Source organism: Mauremys reevesii, linkage group 1 (assembly GCF_016161935.1).
Source record: "Mauremys reevesii isolate NIE-2019 linkage group 1, ASM1616193v1, whole genome shotgun sequence".
NCBI classification, from domain to species: domain Eukaryota; kingdom Metazoa; phylum Chordata; order Testudines; family Geoemydidae; genus Mauremys; species Mauremys reevesii.
In genome coordinates, this window is record NC_052623.1 from 95,216,498 (window position 1) to 95,239,535 (window position 23,038).

The 23,038-nt window shown below is 39.2% G+C and overlaps 1 long non-coding RNA gene across 1 annotated transcript; it reads right to left on the reverse strand.

Annotated features, from left to right (window-relative positions):
* Positions 1–4,784: 4,784 nt before the first annotated feature.
* On the reverse strand, positions 4,785–21,929 carry LOC120396456. The gene is made up of 5 exons (XR_005593156.1): positions 21,882–21,929; positions 8,904–8,996; positions 6,690–6,785; positions 6,184–6,611; positions 4,785–4,978 (listed from the first exon to the last, which is right to left on the reverse strand). It is a non-coding gene; the product is annotated as an uncharacterized LOC120396456 (long non-coding RNA).
* Between the last annotated feature and the right edge of the window lie 1,109 nt (positions 21,930–23,038).

Here is a 23,038-nt window from a genome sequence, read left to right on the forward strand (position 1 = left end):
CTCTTTTTAAAATATGGGCACTATATTTGCCTTTTCCAATCATCCAGGACCTCCTCTGATCACCATGAGTTTTCAAAGATAATGGCCAATGGCTCTGCAATCACATCAGCCAATTCCGTCAGCACCTTTGGATGCATGAGATCTGGAACCATGGACTTGTGCATATCCAGCTTTTCTAAATAGTCCTTAACCAGTTCTTTCACCTCTGAGGGCTGCTCACCTCTGCCCCATACAGCAGTGTGGGACTTGATCTTCACTGTGAAGACCAAGGCAAAAAAGCATTGAGTACTTTAGCTCAGGGGTCATCAACCTTTGACACGCGGCTCGCCTGGTGGGCCAGGACAGTTTATTTACCTGCCGAGGGATGTACTGGCTGCAGCTTCCCGCTGCCCTCATTGGCCTGGGATGGCAAACCGTGGCCTGTAGGAGCCACGGTCTGCCGAACCTGCTGACACAGCAGATAAAGAAACTGGCCCAGCCCGCCAGGGTGCTTACCCTGATGAGCTGCCTGCCAGAGGTTGCCGACCCCTGCTTTAGCTTTTTTCCATATCATCTGTCACTATGTTGCCTCCTCCATTCATTAAGGGTCCCACACTTTCCCTGACCTTTTTCTTGTTGCTAACATGCCTGTAAATACCCTTCTTGTTACCCTTCACATCTCTTGCTAGCTGCAACTCCAGTTGTGTTTTGACTTTCCTGATTACACCCCTGCATGCTCGAGCAATATCTTATACTCCTCCCTAGTCATCTGACCAAGTTTCCACTTCTTGTAAGCATCCTTTTTGTGTTTTAAGCTCACCAAAGATTTCACTGTTAAGCCAAGCTGTTCGCCTGCCATATTTTTAAAATTATGTTGTTACCGGTGCCGAGAATGACCCAAACTGAGAATTCCACACTCAGGGCAGACTGCAAGAAACAGGGCAGACCATCCCCCCAAAACTGGTGGTTCATTCTATGATCATAGTCATCAAAACATTAACAGAAGAAATTGTGTAGCACCACAAGAAACCAAACATAGTCCCCTTTAGGCATTCCAGAACTTGGTTCCTAGTCAGACACATTGATCTAATATAGTAAGAGATTACTGAAAACCCAATTTGCCATACATGAGGTTCTACCAATCCCAAAAGATCAGACGTTAACCCCCAGGTCAATTATATATTTCAGATCTTATCCAAATATCATGCTGTCAGCCAAACCTTGGTAAACTAACTATAGCTTTATTAATAAAATAATACAGTTAGAAACAGTTAAAAGATCATATGCGTACAAATGATTGCAATGTCCATAGATCATGTTTGTAGCAGTGACAGAATAGACTGCTGTCTTGCAAAAGTCTCACTGATAACTTCCAAAAGGTTAGAAGGGCCTCAATCCATAGTTCAAAATACTTTCTTTAGTTAGAAATCCAAGTCCAGAGAATTGGAGCAGGAGGGAGGCAAAATGGAGATGTTGCAGCTGCAATTTATATCCTCTGCCATGTGCATGGAAAAGTTACTGTCCCAAACAATGCCCACAGCCCCCAGTATGGAAAATTATTGACCAAGATGGAGTCTGAGGTCACATGTTCACATCACATGTCCTTACATGTTTTGTTGAATCACAGGGATATCTATTGGCTCCATGCTGTCTGATATGTTTCCAGGAAGGGCTATCTGGAGAGTTGATTCTTCTTAATGGCCCATCAACCTTGAATGGTTCATCAATGGTGGGCTGGTGAGACTGGATATAAACTTCTTTGCGGGTGTCACCCCAAGCTCAAACATATTTGAGATACAAATACATAACCAATATTCATAGCTTCAGATACAGTGATGATACATGCATTTAACCAGGATAATCATACTTGGTCGTTTGTATCTTTTTGATTGATACCTTACATAGCTTACTTTGTATAAGATTCATTGCAATTGTATCACTTTTTTTTTGTATCACCGGCATCACTTACATCTTCTAGGTACTGGAAGTACCGAGTTCTTACCCCTCATTTTGAAACAATTCCTCTTTCTTCCAGTAGTTGTTTCAGAACTAGACACTAACATGTACCATATAAGAGGATTCTGCAGTAACATTTGGAATTTTTTTTCCCTTGTCAGTTCAGATTAAATTACAATAGGTTTCAGAACCCTGATGCTTTAATTAAATTTTAGTACGTGTCAGCTTACATAAGATTTATTTTTAATTAAACAGATTGCTATTTCAGTATAATGTCTCTGACTCTGTAGCATATGCTGCCTGTTATGAGACTTAACATTTGCTGCACAAGGTACATTCAGATTATATTGAAAGTACTCACATTGCCTCTTTAATATGCTTTTAAGATGACTGACTTTAATTTAGTAAATTAACAGGGATGAGTGAACCTGTAAAGGTTCATAGTTTTTTATGCTTATCTGAAATCATGGGTCAGCCCAAATCCATCTTTAAGTCCATACTCCTTTCCACTCACCTTGTTGTAGGTAACTTGCTGCAGTTGTGTAGAGATATTAGCATTCCAGTTCAAATGCTACAAAAGACAACCATCTATCAAAGAAAAATCAAGTTCTGCCAGATCACGATTTTAAATTTTGGAATCACTGAAGTACTGCTGAAGATTGGCATGCAGTGTCTCCGGGTGTTCACTTGTTCTAAGGCCGGGGTTAAAGGACTAGAGTTAAGATTGTCTGGATGACATTAACTGTGCATTTGCATACTTTTTAATATGTGTTTTTTTTCATTTAAGTGTAACCATAATTTTTAATTTCAAGATCTTTATTTAATCTCTCAGAAAACCACACTGATCTCATAAGGGTTTTTCATTTAACTGATGCATATTTACAAACTACATTCGAGTTTCACAAAGTTTCCTCCTGACAATTGCTTTAGCTTTTACAATTAAGAATTTCTCAATGTTACAGTTAGAGGGTTAGCTGCATCTTGGCCTCTCTTTGGGCTTTTTGAGTGCAGGTGTTCTAGCTCTTGTTCTTACCTGTTTTGAGGTAGAGTCTAACTATTCTTCCACTATTAGATTGGGACCGGTGTACACTACCTGTTATATACCAATCACCCTGAAGGCCCAAAGGTGTTTTGGGCACCTACTGGATCCTCCCATTGGGAACCTGTGACCAGTCATAATGACTAATATCATTCTGATGGGGTGTATCATAGAATCATAGAGGATTGGGGTTGGAAGAGACCTCAGGAGGTCATCTAGTCCAACCCCCTGCTCAATTCCCTATAGTTGTCCAGAGAGAGTAGAATTAGGCCAAGCAGGACCAATCAATCAATTAAGCAGGCAGGAGAGAGATTTAGGCTGCGAAGGGACCACTACTTGGAAGGTGGCTCAGCTGGACAAGAACAAGAGGGTCTGGCGTATAGCCCTGGAGCTGGAAACAGCTGGGGGCTGCAGGAAGGAACCATGTAGTCACTCCTTGGGAGGAGGGAGGTGAGTTCAGGACTATAGCGGGTAGTCCATGGTTACTTCCTGAGATGAGGGAGTGGAGAGGCTGGCAAACCCAGAGAGTGGGGAAGACAGGTAGATAGGAGAAGGCTCAGGGGAGTAGCAGCCAGGGAATAGGAATCCAGACCATGGCTGTTGATTAGAGGCTGCCTGATCTTTAAGTCAAGTACAAGTTGGGCCTGTGTTGCCCTGTCAGCCAGTGAGCATATTGCAGAGTTGCCAATACAATTCTAGGCTGACATAAGATCATAACTCTGAAATTGCAGGCATGCTGGCTTAGGTTTACCAGAGCAAGAGGAATGGCAAATATTAAGGGGCTTATCCTGCTGTCATTGAAGTCAATGGCAAAACTCTTATTGACTGCAGTGGGGCAGAATTTCCCCTATAAGACAAAGTATTTTACAGCAATGGTCCTAAAGTACAAACTACTTGACCACTCAGTTCATCACAAGAGGAGGGGTAAGGATTGTATTCTTATTGTAAACAAAGAAACTAAAGGATCCAGAGCAGTTTTTTTTAATATATATAGTACCTTGAACACAGATAATTATGTCTCAGTTGTAATGAATATTGAGCTGTCATATTTTCTTTTATTTGGGCTTGAAATCTGCAACCAACTCTCTCCCCAACACTTTGAAGGAATTCAGAACCATTTCTGAATGCCAATGTTCTCAGTTCAGACCTCTCTCTATTATGAACCCAATGCCAAATACCCACAAACTTTGGGGAAGTTCAGATTCAGATCCAAACTCCATGACTCAAACCTAAGCTGTTATTTACAATCCAGTGTGCTGTCCATACATTTTAATTAGTTATACTACCTTCCCTTACCAGAACAGTCTTCTGTCTTCATTGTCTTCTGACTTAGGTGCACAGAATATATTAAAATATGATTGTCCCCAGAAGTATATTATTCATAGCAAACTCCAGAACTGATTGCTCACTAATTTGCAATTCAGAAATTAGATATGATTAATTATTGGTAACATTCTAGTGTGCATTGTCACATTAGCTTATTCTATCAATCTGAAATTTTACTACTATCTGTAACAAGGCCTGGTGTATAATAGCTGATGCGTTAGCAGAGAAATGTTTCATTTCACCAATAATGTGTTGCTGAAGATGCTTAAGACTTGTTTGCTTACACATAATGGTGGAAAATGCTTCCATAATAGTTGTCATGGGGCTGAGTGTATACCATCTGGTATGGAATAAGAATGTTCACATCTAAATCTACTAGAGCAGAATATATATTCTTTGTAAGTGTAATACATTTCAAGCCATTCTCCCCAAACCTAAAATAATAAATAGTCATGAGCTGAAACATTTGTAGACTTGGGTGAATTTAGTAAAACAGTCTGCCATATATATAAAAATAACTTAAAAAAGAATTCTCACCCTCAGGAGAGCTTAACTTGCTGATACTTGAAATATGCCTGTGGAAAGACTTTTTTTCTTTTATTCTGATAGGTATTGATATGTGAAAGCTCAGTAAAATTCCATATATTTAGAGAGATATGATGAATGGATTGTCTTCACCTTGCATGAAAACAGAATGAGAGAATTTAAATGAATAAAAATAAAATGATTCCCCACTTCCCAGTTTTAAAAACATCCCAATTCCCTAATTCTCACTTGGAAAAAGATTTAAATTAAATTACTGTTTTACCTCCTGTCCAATGCAGAATTCAAAGTCAATGCCCTTTTTATCCATTGTAAACAAATATTTCATCAAAGGAAACAACCCTAAAGATACTATCAAACCTGAATGCTGCTTCTGTATCTCAGCTCCTATGAAGTGCTTCATTGTAAGAGAGACCAGACCAAACCATAGTACTTAGTAGCAGTAGCACATTCTGTGCTGATGGTGAATAACTTGTAACGATTCAAGGTACAAAGGACAAATATTTCTAATGGTACAATGGACAAATATTTTAAATCTGTACATTAGGAAGGGTCAATCCCTTGTTCTTCTTCCTGAATATATAGTTCATGAACAGTGGGCAAGAGAACACAGTTTACAGGATTTTGCAGAAATACTCCATGTTTCCATTCTCCAACCTTTGCACAGAATAAGACTTTCCCCAACTAATTTCTTCCACAATGACCAAAGAACTAAGTTTATCATAAAATAAAATATCCAGTGTTTCCTCTTTGTGTCTATCTTTCTAGCACTTTGTGGAAGAGTTGTCTTTGTCTTCATTTGTGTGCATTGCACAGCACCTATCATATTGTTAGCACTCTACAAATAATAAATACTAACGCTTACTAAACAAATTGCACAAACCTAGATGATCTGGTTCTAATAAAAATGGCTATGTCATGTACAGTTAGAAGATCTTCATTCAGGAAAGATTCATGAATTCTCCATTCAGCAAATATTTGATACTTGGATGTGTTGTGAAAGTAGTGTTTCTAAATTGTTACAGAGGTAAAGCATTCTGCATATAACCCTCCTGACTAACACAGAGGCACTGGCATAAGAGGCATTATTACTAAATACTTCATATTGAGGTTGTCCCTGGATGGCCAATTTAGGGCATCACTGTGCTAGATGTTGTATAAACAGAGTAAATGACAGTCTCTGCCCATGAGATGCAATGGCTGGCCTGTGTTGGAGCACTGTGGAGTTACACTACTTCACCTGGAGCACTGGTGTGCACTATACCTAATGAAGAATACTTCTTGAAGCATTCACACCCTCTGTTACTCTTATTATGGAGTGCATGTGTACCTCTACATACCTGGCCAGATCCTCTGGTGGGTGGGAATGGAACTGCTGTTCTGCCTCTTTGTGTCTCCTTTAGAGACACAAAAGCATGAGTAGATAGCAGACCAGGCACTCACATGTGGACTGTGACTGTGCCCAGCTACAGCACAAGATAATATATCAGAGACAGAGACTTCTTGAGCCCCACTCCATGCCTTGTTCATCTGTGCATAAGCCAGGTACCAGCTGGTCCTTTGGTTTTCTTGGGTTGCTCTCTCAGAAGATAGAAGCTGCTACGGCAACATACCATCATCATGGAAGAAGTCTGGTTCAGAAGTCTGATGATGCAGTAGATGACCAAGAGTGTCCTTCTGAATTTCGCTCTTCTACTTAATACTTTGATGACAACATTTTTTTTGAAGAATTCTTTATCACTCTGGTGTCCCTTCTAAAAAAGCAGGACTTGGGAAACAGAAAGTGTTATATTTTTAGGGCAAAGCACATACATGTAGTTTGGGATCCCATTGTACCCTAACTCACCATAGGTGCATTTGAAATTCCTAGGTGTAGTTCCTGTTCCACAACTGGGTTCACAAATTTTTTCCCCAAATGCTAAAGAACTGGTGAATAATTCATCTAATTTATAAAAATGAGATGGAGAAATAAACAGCTAGTTATGGCAAATAACTCCTGTGTAGACAAATTGTTAATATTCATCAGTTAAAAAAAATGCCTTGCAAACAATACTTATCTCACGAATGTGCCTTCTGTTTGCCATGTTCTCAGCTTGGAAAGACACCTATGAATTGATTGGTACTTTGAGCCAAAAATAAGTGTACCGTATATGACTTTAACTTTATGGCACAATCTTCATTTTATGTTGTGCTATAATATGAATAAAAATTGTTTTCTATTCAAGTCACTAGCAATCTATCTAGTAACTTTCTTGGCAGCAAAGACATGACAAATAGGAGTGAAGTAAACACTTATGAAAATAGATTTAGGATTTGAGTTTGGGAATAGCTTATTGACATGAGTTCTCCATGCTTGGATCATCTTCACTAGTTCATTAACTCACATTTTGTTAGCTCCAATGGGAATATGCAGAGATAAAGCAGATTGAAATTCAGAAAGTAACACTTTTGATGAAAGCATTGTAATAAAACTATCCAGAATTTTATTAAAAGAGTACTGATTTTGAGTGACAATTTTTTACCACACAAGCACTCCATAGGAGTCTGATGCTGCACCCTGAAATCAGTAGTAGTGTCACTACTGACCTCAGTGTAAACAGGATATGAGTTTATGTGCAGAAAGCACTCTAAAGACATTAGGTCAAATAAAAAGCTCAACATAACCAGGTGTCAATACTTCCACCTAAAGTACTGCAGTCATAAATCATTGTAAATATACAGTAAAACCTGGCAAGAGTGACCACTCATGGGAGTTAGCAAAAGCGGCCGCTTGTAAAAGGTGGTCCCTCTTCAAAGGTTTGCACACCAGAAAGCAGTGGTGTTCTGTGGTCTCTGCAAGTAATCACTCGTGACAGGTGATCTCTCTTCACAGGTGATCCCTAAAGCAGGTTTTACTATATTTTTGTAGCCTCATCAGTTATGCTCATAACATATTTTATTTAAATTTCTAAAGACGTAATTGCACCTGCAATTATTTGCAGGTACAAAATGGAGGCTCTAGTTTTAAAATCTAGACCATTATCCCTAGACAAGTGTTCTAAAGAGATTCATGGTAATTCCCAGAGGCATCATCCAGAAAAGATAATAGTTCCATGACTATATTTGATTGTAAACCAATCAATATAATCCAGTGCTATGAATTCATTCACATAATTCTTTTTATAGACAGCTGACATGGCACACTATATGGCTATGCCCACTGAGGGCAAGTAGCTTTCAAAATATCAAATCTAAGAACAGGCTTTTTAATTGCATGGTGTACGATGGAACCCAAAGTTCCCTACACTACTTCATCTCATCTCTGCATGAGGAGCTTGTACTGCAGTTATTCTCCTAAAAAGTTATCACAGTTCCTTTATGTCCCCTGAAGCCCCATAGGACATACAGCAATCTGGACCAAGAGTTACTCTTGTGTAACACATTGTATTACAAGTCCCTCTACAAGTCCAGCCCACAGATGAGGCTTTGTACCACTCATATCTTCAAGCTCTAGAGACTTTTTTCTTTTGTGCTGGAGATCCTCAGTTCAGTCCCTGATGCATTGGCCAACCTGTCACTCTTGCTTCCCAGTCTGATTAAACCCTGTGTCACTACAGAAAGGATGTTCTCTACAATCTCGTCGATAGTCTTCACAGTAAAGAGTTGCATGTATTTGTTATATCCCTATTATAGAGTTTATTTTAAGACTTGTAAATGTTATTTGGCATTTAGTCGTGTAATCACATTGTTTATAGATTGAGAGGAACTTCTAAAAAATAGAATGAGGAATATCATTTGAAAGTTTGTATTGATTGTTGTTTTAAGGTGAAAATTACCACTCAGCAAGAGATGGCAATTTGATGATAGCCTCAGCAGTCCAGGAGCCAAAGAGGTGTTTTAAAGAGTGGTTATAAATAATACACTAGGAAATGCAGAATAGAGCTCTGATAGTAAAGTGCGAACAAAGGGAGAGATCTTAACCTTGATGTATGTTGTTTAAGACCTTTTCACTTTCCAAATAATGTATGGTGCTGAAATGCAACAGCACAATGGTGGTTTTTCAAGTAATATAGTACTATACCTTGTGTTGGAGGGTAGATTCCAGGTGTTCCTCATTCCTGACTCCTAACAGCATTCTTCAACCTAATTCCACTTCTCACTTTCTCTTGAAGAGCTGGTGGTAGAATATAGTAGTATATTATTTTTACCAAAACCAGAATTACCTTAGCCCAGGGGTTGGCAACCTCTGGCACACAACTCACCAGGGTAAGCACCCTGGAGGGCCAGGCCAGTTTGTTTACCTGCCACGTTGGCAGGTTCAGCCGATCCTGGCTCCCACTGCCCTCGGTCACTGTCCCAGGCCAATGAGGGTGATGGGAAGCCGCAGCCAGCACATCCCTCGCCTGCACCATTTCCCGCAGCCCCCATTGGCCTGGGACGGCAAATCACGGCCAGTGGGAGCCGTGATCGGCCAAACCTGCTGATGCGACAGGTAAACAAACTGTCCCGGCCCACAAGGGTGCTTACCCTGGCAAGCCGCATGCCAAAGGTTGCCGACCCCTGCCTTAGCCCTACTTTTCAATATAGTACATTTAAAGAGATAGTGATGGGTATTTTTAGTTATGTCTACTATGTAAGAGGGTCCTGATCTTCTATTACCTGGGTGCCAGGTGGTAGATAATAGATGATGTGTATGTAAGTGCATGGGTGCAGGGGCCACCTGAAAACAAAATCCTGAGGATAGTCAAGCCAGTGAAACAGGGCCTGGAGTAAACATCTGTTTGACTCTACATGGCTGGATTCCAAAGAACTGCTAAAAAGGGATAGGGAGCTCATGATGGGCCTGTACAGCTCATCAAAGTCCACTGTCATCTCTGCTGAGAAATTGCAGCTTTAGAACTGAATAGTCCATGGGGTGAAAGTGAGTGAAAGACTGGTGTGTGTGGGGGGGGGCATTCTGAATCCCTCAAATACATTTTCTTTCTGGACTGATGTTTACAGTGCATCCTGGAGGCTTTGCTACACTGAAAACATTTTTGACAATGGGAAGTTCTGTTCCAAGATGTCAGATGTCTCTGGATGTCTAAGGTCTTGCTTGATCCTTTCATTGTCCAACAGGATTCAGTAAGCCATAGAAACTAAACACCTGGCACATCAGAGGAACCATTGGGAGTAAAAGGGGTATAATGAGAGGAAGGAATTAGTGCAGAACATCACATTTACTGATGTCACCACTAGACCTCTCACTTCAAGAAAGAAGTAAATGCTTCAATGAAATTGTTTTACTGCCAATTTTTCATTGGGTATTCAGGCAGAGATGATCTCAACAAAAACAACATAGAGAAAAATCTTTTATTTTGAAAAGAGCCTGATATATCATCATTATCATGGTCAACACTTTTTCCTCCCAATTAATATCAATGTAGATTAACAGGGTCTGTGAAAATATTCCCATCTACTGAGTGCATGGCAGCTGCATAGTCAGTCTCTAGTACAATGCAATGTATTGCTTTGCAAAGTATCTCTAGATAGACAGGATTTTTTTAAGCATGCTGTCAACTTTCCTCAGTTATATGAATCTGTCTCACAATACAAATCTAACAGTTATTAACATCAATATGACAGGACAGTAAAGTATTAATTTAAAATTAAAGGGAAATTGCTTTACTGAAAATGTTATATTATAGTATAACATTAAGTGTTGTTCTGGTAATTTATTCTGCCTTTATTAGGCTCATTTCCTATTTGATCTTAGATTATAAAGGACGATAAAAAGTCGATACAAAGTAAATAATACAATAGGAATTCACTATAATTGAGCATTCAATCTCAGAATCCATATTTGTCTTATAAAAGTAAATCAATTTAAAAGGTTAATTTTCATAGCTAAATTAACAATAAGTAAGTTTCCTATAGAGATTTTCAGAGAACACAAAGATAATCCTAGTAGTTAGGTACTTTACTATGAGATTTAACATTTTAATCTCATGAGTTTCTGAAGATTAGATTCACCACTGATTAATGATATTCAGTCTCACTTTTCTTTTCAGGTTTAACTACAATGCCAGATAGCATTCATATATCTACAGAGTTCTGAGTTTTGTGATACCTAATTAGGGTCAAATTCTGCTTCCTGTTTTCTTGATGAAAATCCAGAGTAACTCCATGGCCCATAATTTTGAGAAATTATCTATCTATCTATCTAAAATGATATGTTTATAACAGTAAAGAGAACATTTATTTCCAGGGGAGATTTTATTGTCTTTAAACAGTATTGTTATAGTGCAGAAAAGTAAAGTGGGAAAGAGAAGAGACTAACCTGCATTGCTTCAGTCTGCTAAAAACCAGGAAGTGCCAAGCTGCCCAACAAAAATCAGGGAAATATTAGCCTCTATTTTCAAGTGTCCCTAATTACTTGTGAAAGAGGCTTCATTCTTTCCATCAGACATCAGGTTTGCTTGAGCTACTGCTAAGTAATTAGAGAGACAAGATGGGTGAAGCAATATCTTTTATTGGACCAGCTTCTGTTGGTGAGAGACACAAGCTTTTGGGAAGGTATTCAAAGGGTCAAAGCTAAATGCAAGATGGAACAGATTGTTTAGTGTAAGTAGTTAGCATATATTCTAAGGAACAATTCAAGGTAGAGCGATCCTGAGACCAACACAGCTACAACTACACTGCATACTGCTAAGTAAAGTGAGATCATGTCGGCATTGCCTTACATGTAAATTTGTATGTGCATATCCATATATAATCATTTTAAAATCATCCCTTTCTAACCTAGTATTAAAAGCAGTGCAGTTTCCATATTTGTTCCTGCTAGCTGCTTACTTCCAGGCAAGCCAGCAGTAGTCTTGACATTATAGATTGTGCTCCTGACAGCCAATTTCTGTGACACTAGTGCACCATTCATTTTCTTTAAAAGTGCCTGATACATAGATTTCTGTTCATACCCATCCAAATGTTTGGCCCTTGGGCTATGCCTGCTCTAGCATGTATAAATATGTATATGTTCAAGTTATACATATATTTAAAAATATGGTTAACATGATACACATTGTTTCTTTCCATATTCAGACAAAGTTGCTTCAGTTTTCATCAAAATGACCAAAAACATTTGGGGGAACGTTCTATTGGACCTCATGAGGAGGCATGCCAAATTTGCCTACCATTTTCAGATGTCAATAGCCTCCCCGGATTAAATTATCATAAATACGTACTTTGAACTATTCAAAATAGTCCAATTTACAGGATACTAATCAATACATAGGCATTTCAGAGAATCATAGAGCATTTAATCAGAAGAAGAAGAAAAAGACTTGAGGAAATAGAAATAGGTAAGGCAAGCAATCCACAGAAGACCTGAAACATATATTTTCTTTTTATCTTTTAAAACCTGAAATATATACAATACAGTTATGGCCTTCAAAATATTGCCAGTTCCATTATATAATCAAAATGATTTGCCATTACATAATCTCAGTATTTGTAACTTCAAGCAATTGAGTATAGTAAATATAGGGAAATATAAAGGATCACTGCAGATAATGAGGATACCTATAGCGGTATAGCATGTGGAATGACAAAGCACTGGGAAAATGATGGTCAGTGAACCATGAAGAATTGGCAGTGGTTGCACTAAATGACATCATGTGTTTTTCATCTCAAATATAAGTTTTTGTTCTAATCAGCCAACTTATATCATTGACACATCATCATAGAGAATGTGTCTACAAAATGCAAAATGATTTTAAAAGGCAAAAAACAAACAAACAAACAAAAAAAATCCAACCAATTACATTAGAAGCCTCAAGGGTTACTGTTCCTACCAAGCAGAGGAAATGAGTAAAGATTTTTAAAAACTGGTATATTAAGAACAGACAAAGAAAATCCAAAACTAGAGGACAGCTAATGGAAGTAGAATATATTAGTAAAGCTCTGGTAGAAACAAAAATTACCTAAGTGTGTAAAAGGCATACCAGGGGACACAGTATTTAACATGCTATTTTACATTCTTTCCATGTGTTCAAGTTTAGACTATTTTTTTTCATAACTTCAGGTTCTTTTTTTTTTCTTATACTCTTCCCTGTCTCCAGCAACCTTCATAAAACTAATGAGTTGGCACTGAACAGTTAGCAAATATTTGGAACAATGAGCTGTACATGCTGCTTTTCTAAATGTATAATATAAATTAGTTACAGGTACTTCTTATCCAAAGTTAATATGAAATTCTGAAATTTCTGATATTATTAGGTTTCCTTTTCAATCAACAGTTACAGCAAATAATCTTCTTTAGTCCTAAACATTCAAAGATTAGCGGCATCCAACCTTGTTTATGTTTGAAAAGGATTTTTATATAAAATAATAAAAAAACAGAAAACTTTGTTAGGAAACTTTTAAAAGTTGAAAATGTGTAGCTACTTAACTTCTGTGAAATATATAATAATTTCCACAGAATAATTTCTCTACCTTAAAAAACCCTCAAAGCTCTGTGAAGTGAAAATCTGTTAACAGACATAGCCACTTTAGTTGTTCCATGTATTCCTTCTTTAATTTTACCACATGCAAGGGTGAGGGAGTTGTTTCCCTATACCTCAAGGGCTCCCTTCTTTTGACAAGTATTGGCCTGGAGCGGCGAACTGCGGCTAGTGGGAGCCGTGATCGGCTGAACCTGCAGACGCGGCAGGTAAACAAACCAGCCCGGCCTGCCAGGGGGCTTACCCTGGCAGGCTGCATTCCAAAGGTTGCCGATCCCTGATCTACAACTTGAATACTGTGTGCAGATGTGGTCAACACACCTCAAAAAAAAAAAAAAAGAAGATATATTGTAATTGGAAAAGGTTCAGAAAAGAACAACAAAAAGATTAGGGGTCTGGAACGGCTGCCATATGAGGAGAGATGAATAAGACTGGGAATTTTCAGCTTGGAAAAGTGAACACTAAGGGTGGATATGATAAAGGTCTATAAAATCATGACTGGTGTGGAGAACATAAATGTTATTTACTCCTCATAACACAAGAACTAGGGGTTAACAAATTAAATTAATAGGCAGCATGCTTAAAACAAACAAAAGAAAGTATTTCTGCACACAATGCACAATAAACCTGTGGATTTTTTTGCCAGAAGATATTGTAAAGGTCAAGATTATAATAAGGTTCAAAAAAGAACTAGATGAATTCATAGAGGATAGGTCCATCAATGGCTATTTGCCAATATGGGCAAGGATGGTGTCCCTAGCCTCTGTTTGCCAGAAGCTGGGAATGGACAGGGGATGAATCACTTGATAAGAGAAGAGGAAAAAAAGAGGATAAGTACTTAGAAATGTACTTTAGCCAATTCAGAGGAGGAGGGATTCCCAGCCAGCAAACCAGGTTCTGGAAAATATTAACCTGATCCTGAATAAGTATTAAATAACGTATGAGGTAATATGTTAACATTTTATTGTAACTTTGCCTTGAGAGTTTTAAAAAAAAGCAGCTAAAATTCTGTGGTTGTTAATTCAGATAAGAAAGATTACTGCACAATTACACTGGGTGACATTGATTAGTTGGCTTTAATGACTAGAGAAATGAGTCCTCGGACAACTCTTTGCAAGGTAAATTAAAGAATACTGGCAACACGGGTATGGCTATAAAGTTACAGAAAATAGTTCTGTCTAGATTAAACTAAGCTGTGAAGGACTCCCTTGACTAGATATATTTTGCAATCAAGACTTTATGTAATTATGCCTGGAACAAAACCATGGAAGTAGAATGGCAACAGGGAAGTCCACTGGAATTAATACCGGTAGCTTGAAAACAGTAGCTCATAATTATCTTCATAATTAGTAGATTTTTAGGCCTATTGAAGCCAATGTGACTTTTACAACTGACTTCACTAGGGCCAGGATTTCGTCCTAAATATCTAAGAGCATAAAAATGGTCATATTGAGTCAGACCAATGGTTCATCTAGCTCAGTATCCTGTGCTCTGTTGGTGGCCAGTGCCAGATGCTTCAGAGGGAATTAACAGAACAGGGCAATTATCCATCTTCTCTCATCTGGTCCCAGCTTCTGGCAGTTGGAGTTTTAGGGGCACCCAGAGCATGGACCTGCTTCCCTGACCATCTTGGCTAATAGGCATTGATGGACCATGAACTTATCTAATCCTTTTGTAAGCCCAATTATACTTTTGGCCTTCACAACATCCCCTGGCAATGAGTTTCACAGGTTAATTGTGCATTGTTTGAAGAGGTAATTCCTTATGCTTGGTTTAAACCTGCTTTCTACTAATTTCATTGGATGTTCAAGGTATGGGAATACCATGTATTTATATAGTGACATTATTATATTACTATGTATTATCTATCCCTTCCCTAATGGTTCCTAACCTTCTGTTAGCTTTTTTGACTGTTGCTGTACATTGAGTAGCTGTTCTTAGGGAAATGATCCATGATGATTCCAAGATCACTTCCTTGAGTGGTAGCAGTTAATTTAGACCCCCATCCTTTTGTATGTATAGATAGCATTATCTTTTTCCAATGTGTATTAATTTCCATTTATCAACATTGAATTTCATTTGTCATTTTGCTGCCTAATCACCCACTTTTGTCAAATCCCTTTGTAATTCCTAACAGTCTAATTTGGACTTAACTTTTGTGAGTAATTATAAGTTGTTTGCAAACTTTGCCATCTCACTTTTTACACCCTTTTCTGTATCACTTATGAATATGTTGAACATTTTGAAAACTGATCACTTATTCCTACCCTTTGTTTCAAGTCTTTTAACCAGATACTTATCCATTAGAGGATCACTTAACCCATGACTGCTTACTTTGCTTAAGAGCCTTTGGGGAGGGACCTTCTCAAATGTTCTGAAAATCCTATATATCCGCTAGTGCAGTGTTTCTCAAACTGGGGTCGCTGCTTGTGTAGGGAAAGCCCCTGGTGGGCAAGGCCAGTTTGTTTACCTGCCCCGTCCACAGGTCCAACCGATCGCGGCTCCCACTGGCCGCGGTTTGCTGCTCCAAGACAATGGGAGCTGCTAGAGGTGGCGTGGGCCGAAGGACTTACTGGCCACCACTTCCAGCAGCCTCCATTGTCTTGGAGCCACGAACCGTGGCTAGTGGGAGCCGCAATCGGCCAAACCTGCGGACGGGGCAAGTAAACAAACCGGCCTGGCCCGCCAGGGGCTTTCCCTACACAAGCAGCGACCCCAGTTTGAGAAACACTGCACTAGGTAACCCTTGTCCTCAGCAAATTCTACTAGATTTACTCTAGAACATGAGTCAGTGAAACAAATGGGCCAGATTCTCAGCTAATGTAAATTAGTGTAACTTCATTAAAGCATTATGGTGCTCTTTTTCTTCTAGCAGAAACAAAATTGCTAGTGATATCCCTGCAGTTATTGAATCTTTTCTCATAAATATGAATACTTGTTTTAAGAAAAATACTTAAATAAGGTTTCAATTTTGACATCTGGAATACATAAGGAAATAAAAATCCATAAAACAAATACTGGCCAAAATTAAGACATTATATAGGCCAGGGATCGGCAACCTTTGACACGTGGCTCACCAGGGTAAGCACCCTGGCGGGGCGGGCCAGTTTGTTTACCTGCTGCATCCACATGTTCGGCCGATCGTGGTTCCAACTGACCGCGGTTCGCCGTCTCAGGCCAATGAGGGCAGTGGGAAGCGGCAGCTAGCACATCCCTCAGCCAGTGCCATTTCCTGCAGCCCCCTTTGGCCTGGAGCGGGGAACCACAGCAAGTGGGAGCCGTGATTGGCCAAACCTGCAGATGCGGCAGGTATACAAACTATCCCGTCCCACCAGGGTGCTTACCATGGCGAGCCACGTGCCAAAGGTTGTCGATCCCTGATATAGGGGCATATTATTTAATTTCTGTGCTTCTTTATTTAGGTTAATCTTAGATCAGTGGTTCTCAAACTATGGTCCACGAACCAGCCTGTGGTCCATGAGCTCTATTCATGTGGTCCATGGAAAGCTCCTGGGTGGCCGCACATGAGAGAATGAAGGGCCAACCACCCGCCTCATTAGTGGAGCTGTGCATGTGTGACTACATTAATTAGGTGCCTGGACCCTGGAGAAGACATGCATGTAAGGTGAAGTTGTGCCCTTGGGGGGAATAGGAGGTAGGTGGGAGGGGGAAATGGGGTGAGAAGATGGGGTGGGGGTATTTGGGATATTCAGGGCTGCAGTGGCCGTAGAAAGGGATGACTTTCCCCAGCTCCAGGACTGTGGCTGCCAGAGAGAGATACCCCCCCTCCTTTCCAGCCCCAGCTCGAGGGCATCCACCGTGGAGGAGAAAGGGCACATCCATCATATTAGAAAGGTAAAACTACTGATATTAAAATATGAGTTGTGTGCTTTTATTTGTAGAACAAAAAAGTTTATTATTTTTTTTTATATATAGCTTTTATATATCCAAAGTGCTTTACAATAGTTAGTAATGGTACAAACAACATTTAGAAAGATCATTAAGTGGTCCGTTGAGATACACAGCAATTTTTTAAGTGGTCTGCAAAAAAAAATAAGTTTGAGAACCACTGTCTTAGAGGAAACATCAAATGAAATTTCAGCTTTTAATTGATTATACATTGACTTTATTACGTCTAAATAGAAAAAAATGCTAAATATATTTAACATGTTCTCATCTGTTTTATTATTTTTTTTCATATATCATTAGGAAAATGATAAATCTAGACTTTGTAATAAATATTTGGCTATTTTTCAGAAACACACACACATATATATAGATATAGATATAATATAACAGTGAGGTGGCAAAGTTTGCAGATGATACTAAACTACTCAAGATAGTTAAGACCAAAGCAGATTGTGAAGAACTTCAAAAAGATCTCACAAAACTAAGTGATTGGGCAACAAAATGGCAAATGAAATTTAATGTGGATAAATGTAAAGTAATGCACATTGGAAAAAATAACCCCAACTATACATACAATATGATGGGGGCTAATTTAGCCAGAACGAGTCAGGAAAAAGATCTTGGAGTCATCGTGGATAGTTCTCTGAAGATGTCCATGCAGTGTGCAGAGGTGGTCAAAAAAGCCAACAGGATGTTAGGAATCATTAAAAAGGAGATAGAGAATAAGACTGAGAATATATTATTGCCCTTATATAAATAAATGGTACGCCCACATCTTGAATACTGTGTACAGATGTGGTCTCCTCACCTCAAAAAAGATGTTCTAGCACTAGAAAAGGTTCAGAAAAGGGCAACTAAAATGATTAGGGCTTTGGAGAGGGTCCCATATGAGGAAAGATTAAAGAGGCTAGGACTCTTCAGCTTGGAAAAGAGGAGACTAAGGGGGGACATGATAGAGGTATATAAAATCATGAGTGATGTTGAGAAAGTGGATAAGGAAAGGTTATTTACTTATTCCCATAATACAAGAACTAGGGGTCACCAAATGAAATTAATAGGCAGCAGGTTTAAAACAAATAAAAGGAAGTTCTTCTTCACGCAGAAGCAGCAAAGAATCCTGTGGCACCTTATAGACTAACAGACATTTTGCAGCATGAGTTTTCGTGGGTGAATACCCACTTCTTCGGATGCAAGCAGTGGAAATTTCCAGGGGCAGGTGTATATATAAGCAAGCAAGAAGCAAGCTAGAGATAACGAGGTTAGATCAATCAGGGAGGATGAGGCCCTGTTCCAGCAGCTGAGGTGTGAAAACCAAGGGAGGAGAAACTGGTTCTGTAATTGGCAAGCCATTAACAGTCTTTGTTTAGTCCTGAGCTGATGGTGTTAAATTTGCAGATGAACTGGAGCTCAGCAGTTTCTCTTTGAAGTCTGGTCCTAAAGTTTTTTTTCTGTAGGATGGCCACCTTAAAATCTGCTATTGTGTGGCCAGGGAGGTTGAAGTGTTCTCCTACAGGTTTTTGTATATTGCCATTCCTAATGTCTGATTTGACATTTATGAAAATATTGACTAGTACTGAATGAAGGACTTATCCCTGTGTAGCACCACTAGATTTGTCCTTCAGTTTGATAGCTCACCACTGATAACTGCTCTTTCAGTAGGGTCTTTCAACCAGATGTGCACCCACCTGATAGTGATTTCATCTAGACCACATTTACCTAGTTTGCTTATAGGAATGTCATTTGGGAATGAGTCAAAAGCTTTACTAAAATCAAGATCTGTCATATCTATTACTCCGCCCCCATCTCGTAGGCCTGTAATCCTGTCAAAGTTGTTTTGCCATGATTTGTTCTTGACAAATCTATGCTAACTATTTCTTATAACTCTATCATTCCCCAGTAGCTTACAAATTGATTGTTTAATAATTTGTTCCAGTATCTTTCCAGATATCGAAGATAAGCTGCCTGATCTATAATACCAGGCCTCTTTGTTCCCCTTTTTAAAGATAGGTACTATGTTTGTACTTCTCCAGTCCTCTGGACCTCATCTGTCCCCAGTTAGTTCTCAAAGATAGTTGCTAATTGTTCTGAGATTGCTTCAATTAGTTCCTTAAGTCCTCCAGAATGAATTTCATCAGACATTGCCGATTTGAACACATCTAACTTATATAAATATTCTGTAACCTGTTCTTTCTCTGTTTTGGCTTGTATTCCTCCCCCCTTGTTAATATTAATTGTGTTGATTTTCTGGTAACCATTAACCTTTTTTGAGAAGACATTACACGTCTCAGCTTTCTTGATGTTATCAATTTTTAGGTCTTCTTCCCTGCTAAGTAGAGGGCCTAGACATTCCTTCATCTTTCTCTTGCTCCTAATGTATTTAAAGAATCTCTTGTTATTGTCTTTTATGTCCCTTGCTAGCTGTAACCCATTTTGTTCCTTAGCCTTTCTGACTTTGCTCGTGCTATACTTTTATCCATGTTTTCACTTTTTATAGGATTTCTTTTTTTGATGTTCAGGTCACTAAATAGCTCTGGATGGAGCCATAATGGGATCTCCTTATCCATGCTGTCTTTCCTTTGCATCGAGCTAGTTTGCAGTTGTGCCTTTTAATATGGTCCCCTTAAGAACCTGCCAGCTATTCTATTTTTTTCCTTTTTCCCATGTGACCTTACCTACCATTTCTCTGAGTTTGTTAAAGTCATCTTTTTCTAAATAATTGGGCCCTTATCCTTACCTGAGAGAAAGATTGAAACCACCACCTGTTCCCCAACTCCTTCACTCTCATTCCCAGAGTCCTGTGGTCACTGTTGATCTGATCAAGGTTATATGTGGCAGTATAATTAGTGCCCACGTGGATGAGCTGCCTGGGATAGGGGTCAGAAGAAAGGATGATCCACAACAACCTTTATGTAACGTCTTAGATGCAGAATCCTGGCAAGCTATACATCTCCCAGGATGTCATATCAGATTATCAGATGGAGGCTTCTGTCCCCCTCTGAAGGGAGTCCCCGACCATCATCACCCTAGTTTCCTCTTCATGGGTACAGTGGCCATGAACCTCCCAGCTTTGGGAGATGTGAATCCTCTTTCTTGGCAATTGGAGTCTGCTCCTCAACTCCTGATGCTATTACAGCATATTGTATCATACTAAGCTCATGAATAACACTGATAAATTCAGTCTTCATTCCAAAAGGAAGGTTCGAACCCAGACTGGGGACTACTCAGTATGTTATTGGTTTCAAGTGCATTTTGAATTCACTAGTCACTACCTTTTCTATAACCATCCTCAAAATAGAGATTGGAAGTGTATGATATTTTAAGAGAACACCAGCACAGAGAGATGGTTTCATAACCAGATATCTAACTACTCATATACAAATTGTCAGCATGTTCTCCTTGCTTAGCAAATGAGCTGATAAAATCTGTCAGTAATAGCACCCCAACTATACCACTTGAATTAAGCAACCATGGTGTATAAGGCTCAGCGGTCTTGCAGAAAACCAGGAAGACAATAGATATTTTTTCAAAAACTAAATCAAAACCCATTTGAAAGTTCTTGAAATCCAAAGAATAAAAGGAGCCAACACAGAGATATTCTCATCTCCTAAAAAGGTAGCAAACTTGTCCTAGTGGGCATCTGAAGGAATAGGGACAAGGCAGTCATGGATTAAGCAGACTGTGCACTACTCTAAAGTTGGATGGTTTCCCACCATCTCCCAGGCAAAAGACAAATGACATATATCCTTAGTCACAGCTCACTGGTGCAGTTGCATATCCTTTTTTATAGAGACAAGGATCAGACTCCAAGCATCTACTGTATGCACAACAATGTCAGTTATATTATGCTCCATTTTTTAAATGATAGATTACTCTTATATTTGCTTTTTCCATTAATTTTTCACCTTTTTTGGCAGGGACAATAACTGGAGATATAGTTAATGATGCTGTTGCCATTGGGACACTGCCACTTTCAATGAAAAAAAAAAGATAAAATCGGAGTAAAATAAAAATACTTTCAAACCGATCATGTGTGCCATTCACAGCTGTCAGTGAGAGATTAGCTCTTCCAGAGAAAGGCTCAATGAAGGGCACCTGCTACAGAGCCCCAAGCTGTGTTTCAAAGGTACATATTCCAGTGTGCATATGCGGAAGAGGGAAGGGGGGCAAAGCAGAGCTATACTGAATAGTCTGGCATGATCAGTGGAGCACTAACAAGCACTTCCAAAAGTTCCCTTAATTAATTACCATTTGTGCAGCTACATGGAGACAGGCTATAGTGCCCCGCTAATATTTTGACCTACAGCCACGACTTCATTTGCTCAAGCCAAGAATTTAACTTGTACTACCTGTAAGCTGGCAAGTAGAATACAGTACCTCATATTTAGAGACATTGAAATGCTTTGAATGACTTTTGGCATACTCCTAATAGATATTAAGGGATCACCACCTGGAGAGTCATGAAAAGAGTAACCAAGATTAGGGCTATACTTTAAATCAATGGTACTCAACTTTAAATAGTTTGGAGAGCCTGTATAGGTAGTTTTCAAATGAATAGAAGGAGAGCCTCTACTGATAGCATAACATAGATGAAATATTTGCATTGTGATACCATCAACCTATTGTGGCTCATCGACACAATATGACAGCACTTAACATCATGATTTGTCACCTACCTGGCAGGTAAGGAATTTTGCTTTTCTGTTCCTGGATGTCAGAAATCAAGTTGCCTCAGATGTATTAGGCAATGTAGAAGCTCTCCCATGATCTCCACTCTGCTTACTGTGCCCAAGATTCTGGAGGACTCTGGTCAGACCTGCAGTGCAAGAGCCTCATTATAGCTCATTGCATATATCAGGCACATGAGATATGGGTACAGTCCCCTTTCTGTAAACTGCCAAACATAATTAGGTACATACACATTAGGAATGCAAATAAGTGCAACACTGGAAAAAAACAAATTAGAACACCAAGAATTCGTCCATGATGGTATCCTGCCTCCTGGCACTTTCTATGCTAGGGAATTTTCACTTTTTTTAAAAAAAGCATAAATATATAGCATCAGAGAAATTCTGGATGACTCTAGTTAGCGATCTGTTTGTTCTCTGAAACATGAGTACTGATTTTTTAATAATCTGGCTTCTTTTCTTATGCAGCTGTGCTAGTCTTATTATACTCATTCAATCTTTTTTTTTTAAATTCAGAAATGGAAGGAATAGTGAAATCAGTGGCAGCTGGCACATGATGTGGAAAGTGGCTATAGGGTTAGGTTTAAGTGCCGTGGAAGGAAGGGAGAGGAGTAGACAGCTTCCTTGTGAGTAGAAAAAGCAGAAGGAGTTATTGTAGGGCTTTGAAGATTGAGGAGGGAGCCATGCATGTAGTAATTTCTTGCACTGGATGTGATGGTGAGAACTTGAGGAGACCCTAGGAAAAGCAATAGATGACCTTCCTTGGAGGAATGAAGGGAAGAAGTGAAGTGGAGCTTGGCAGGCCAGGAAATCTGAGTAGTTGTGGGATTTCACTGAGAACCAGCTGGAACATAATGCAATGGGTCCTGCAGACCCGTTGTGTAGAATCCCACTGCTGTTCAGCCCATGATATCTACCTCTATTGCCTATTTGTTACATTTTCAAACAAGCACCTTTGCACTTTTTCCCATGCTACCCCACACACCTAGAAGAAGCTCCCCATAAATATCTGCAAAAACTAATTCACAATCCTCCTTCAAAACCTTCTTTAAAACTTTCCTTTGCTTTGATGTCTACAAAACACATGACAGCAGATTGCTGATATGGAGAGACTACTTCCTATCATGCTGATTGATACTGTCTTG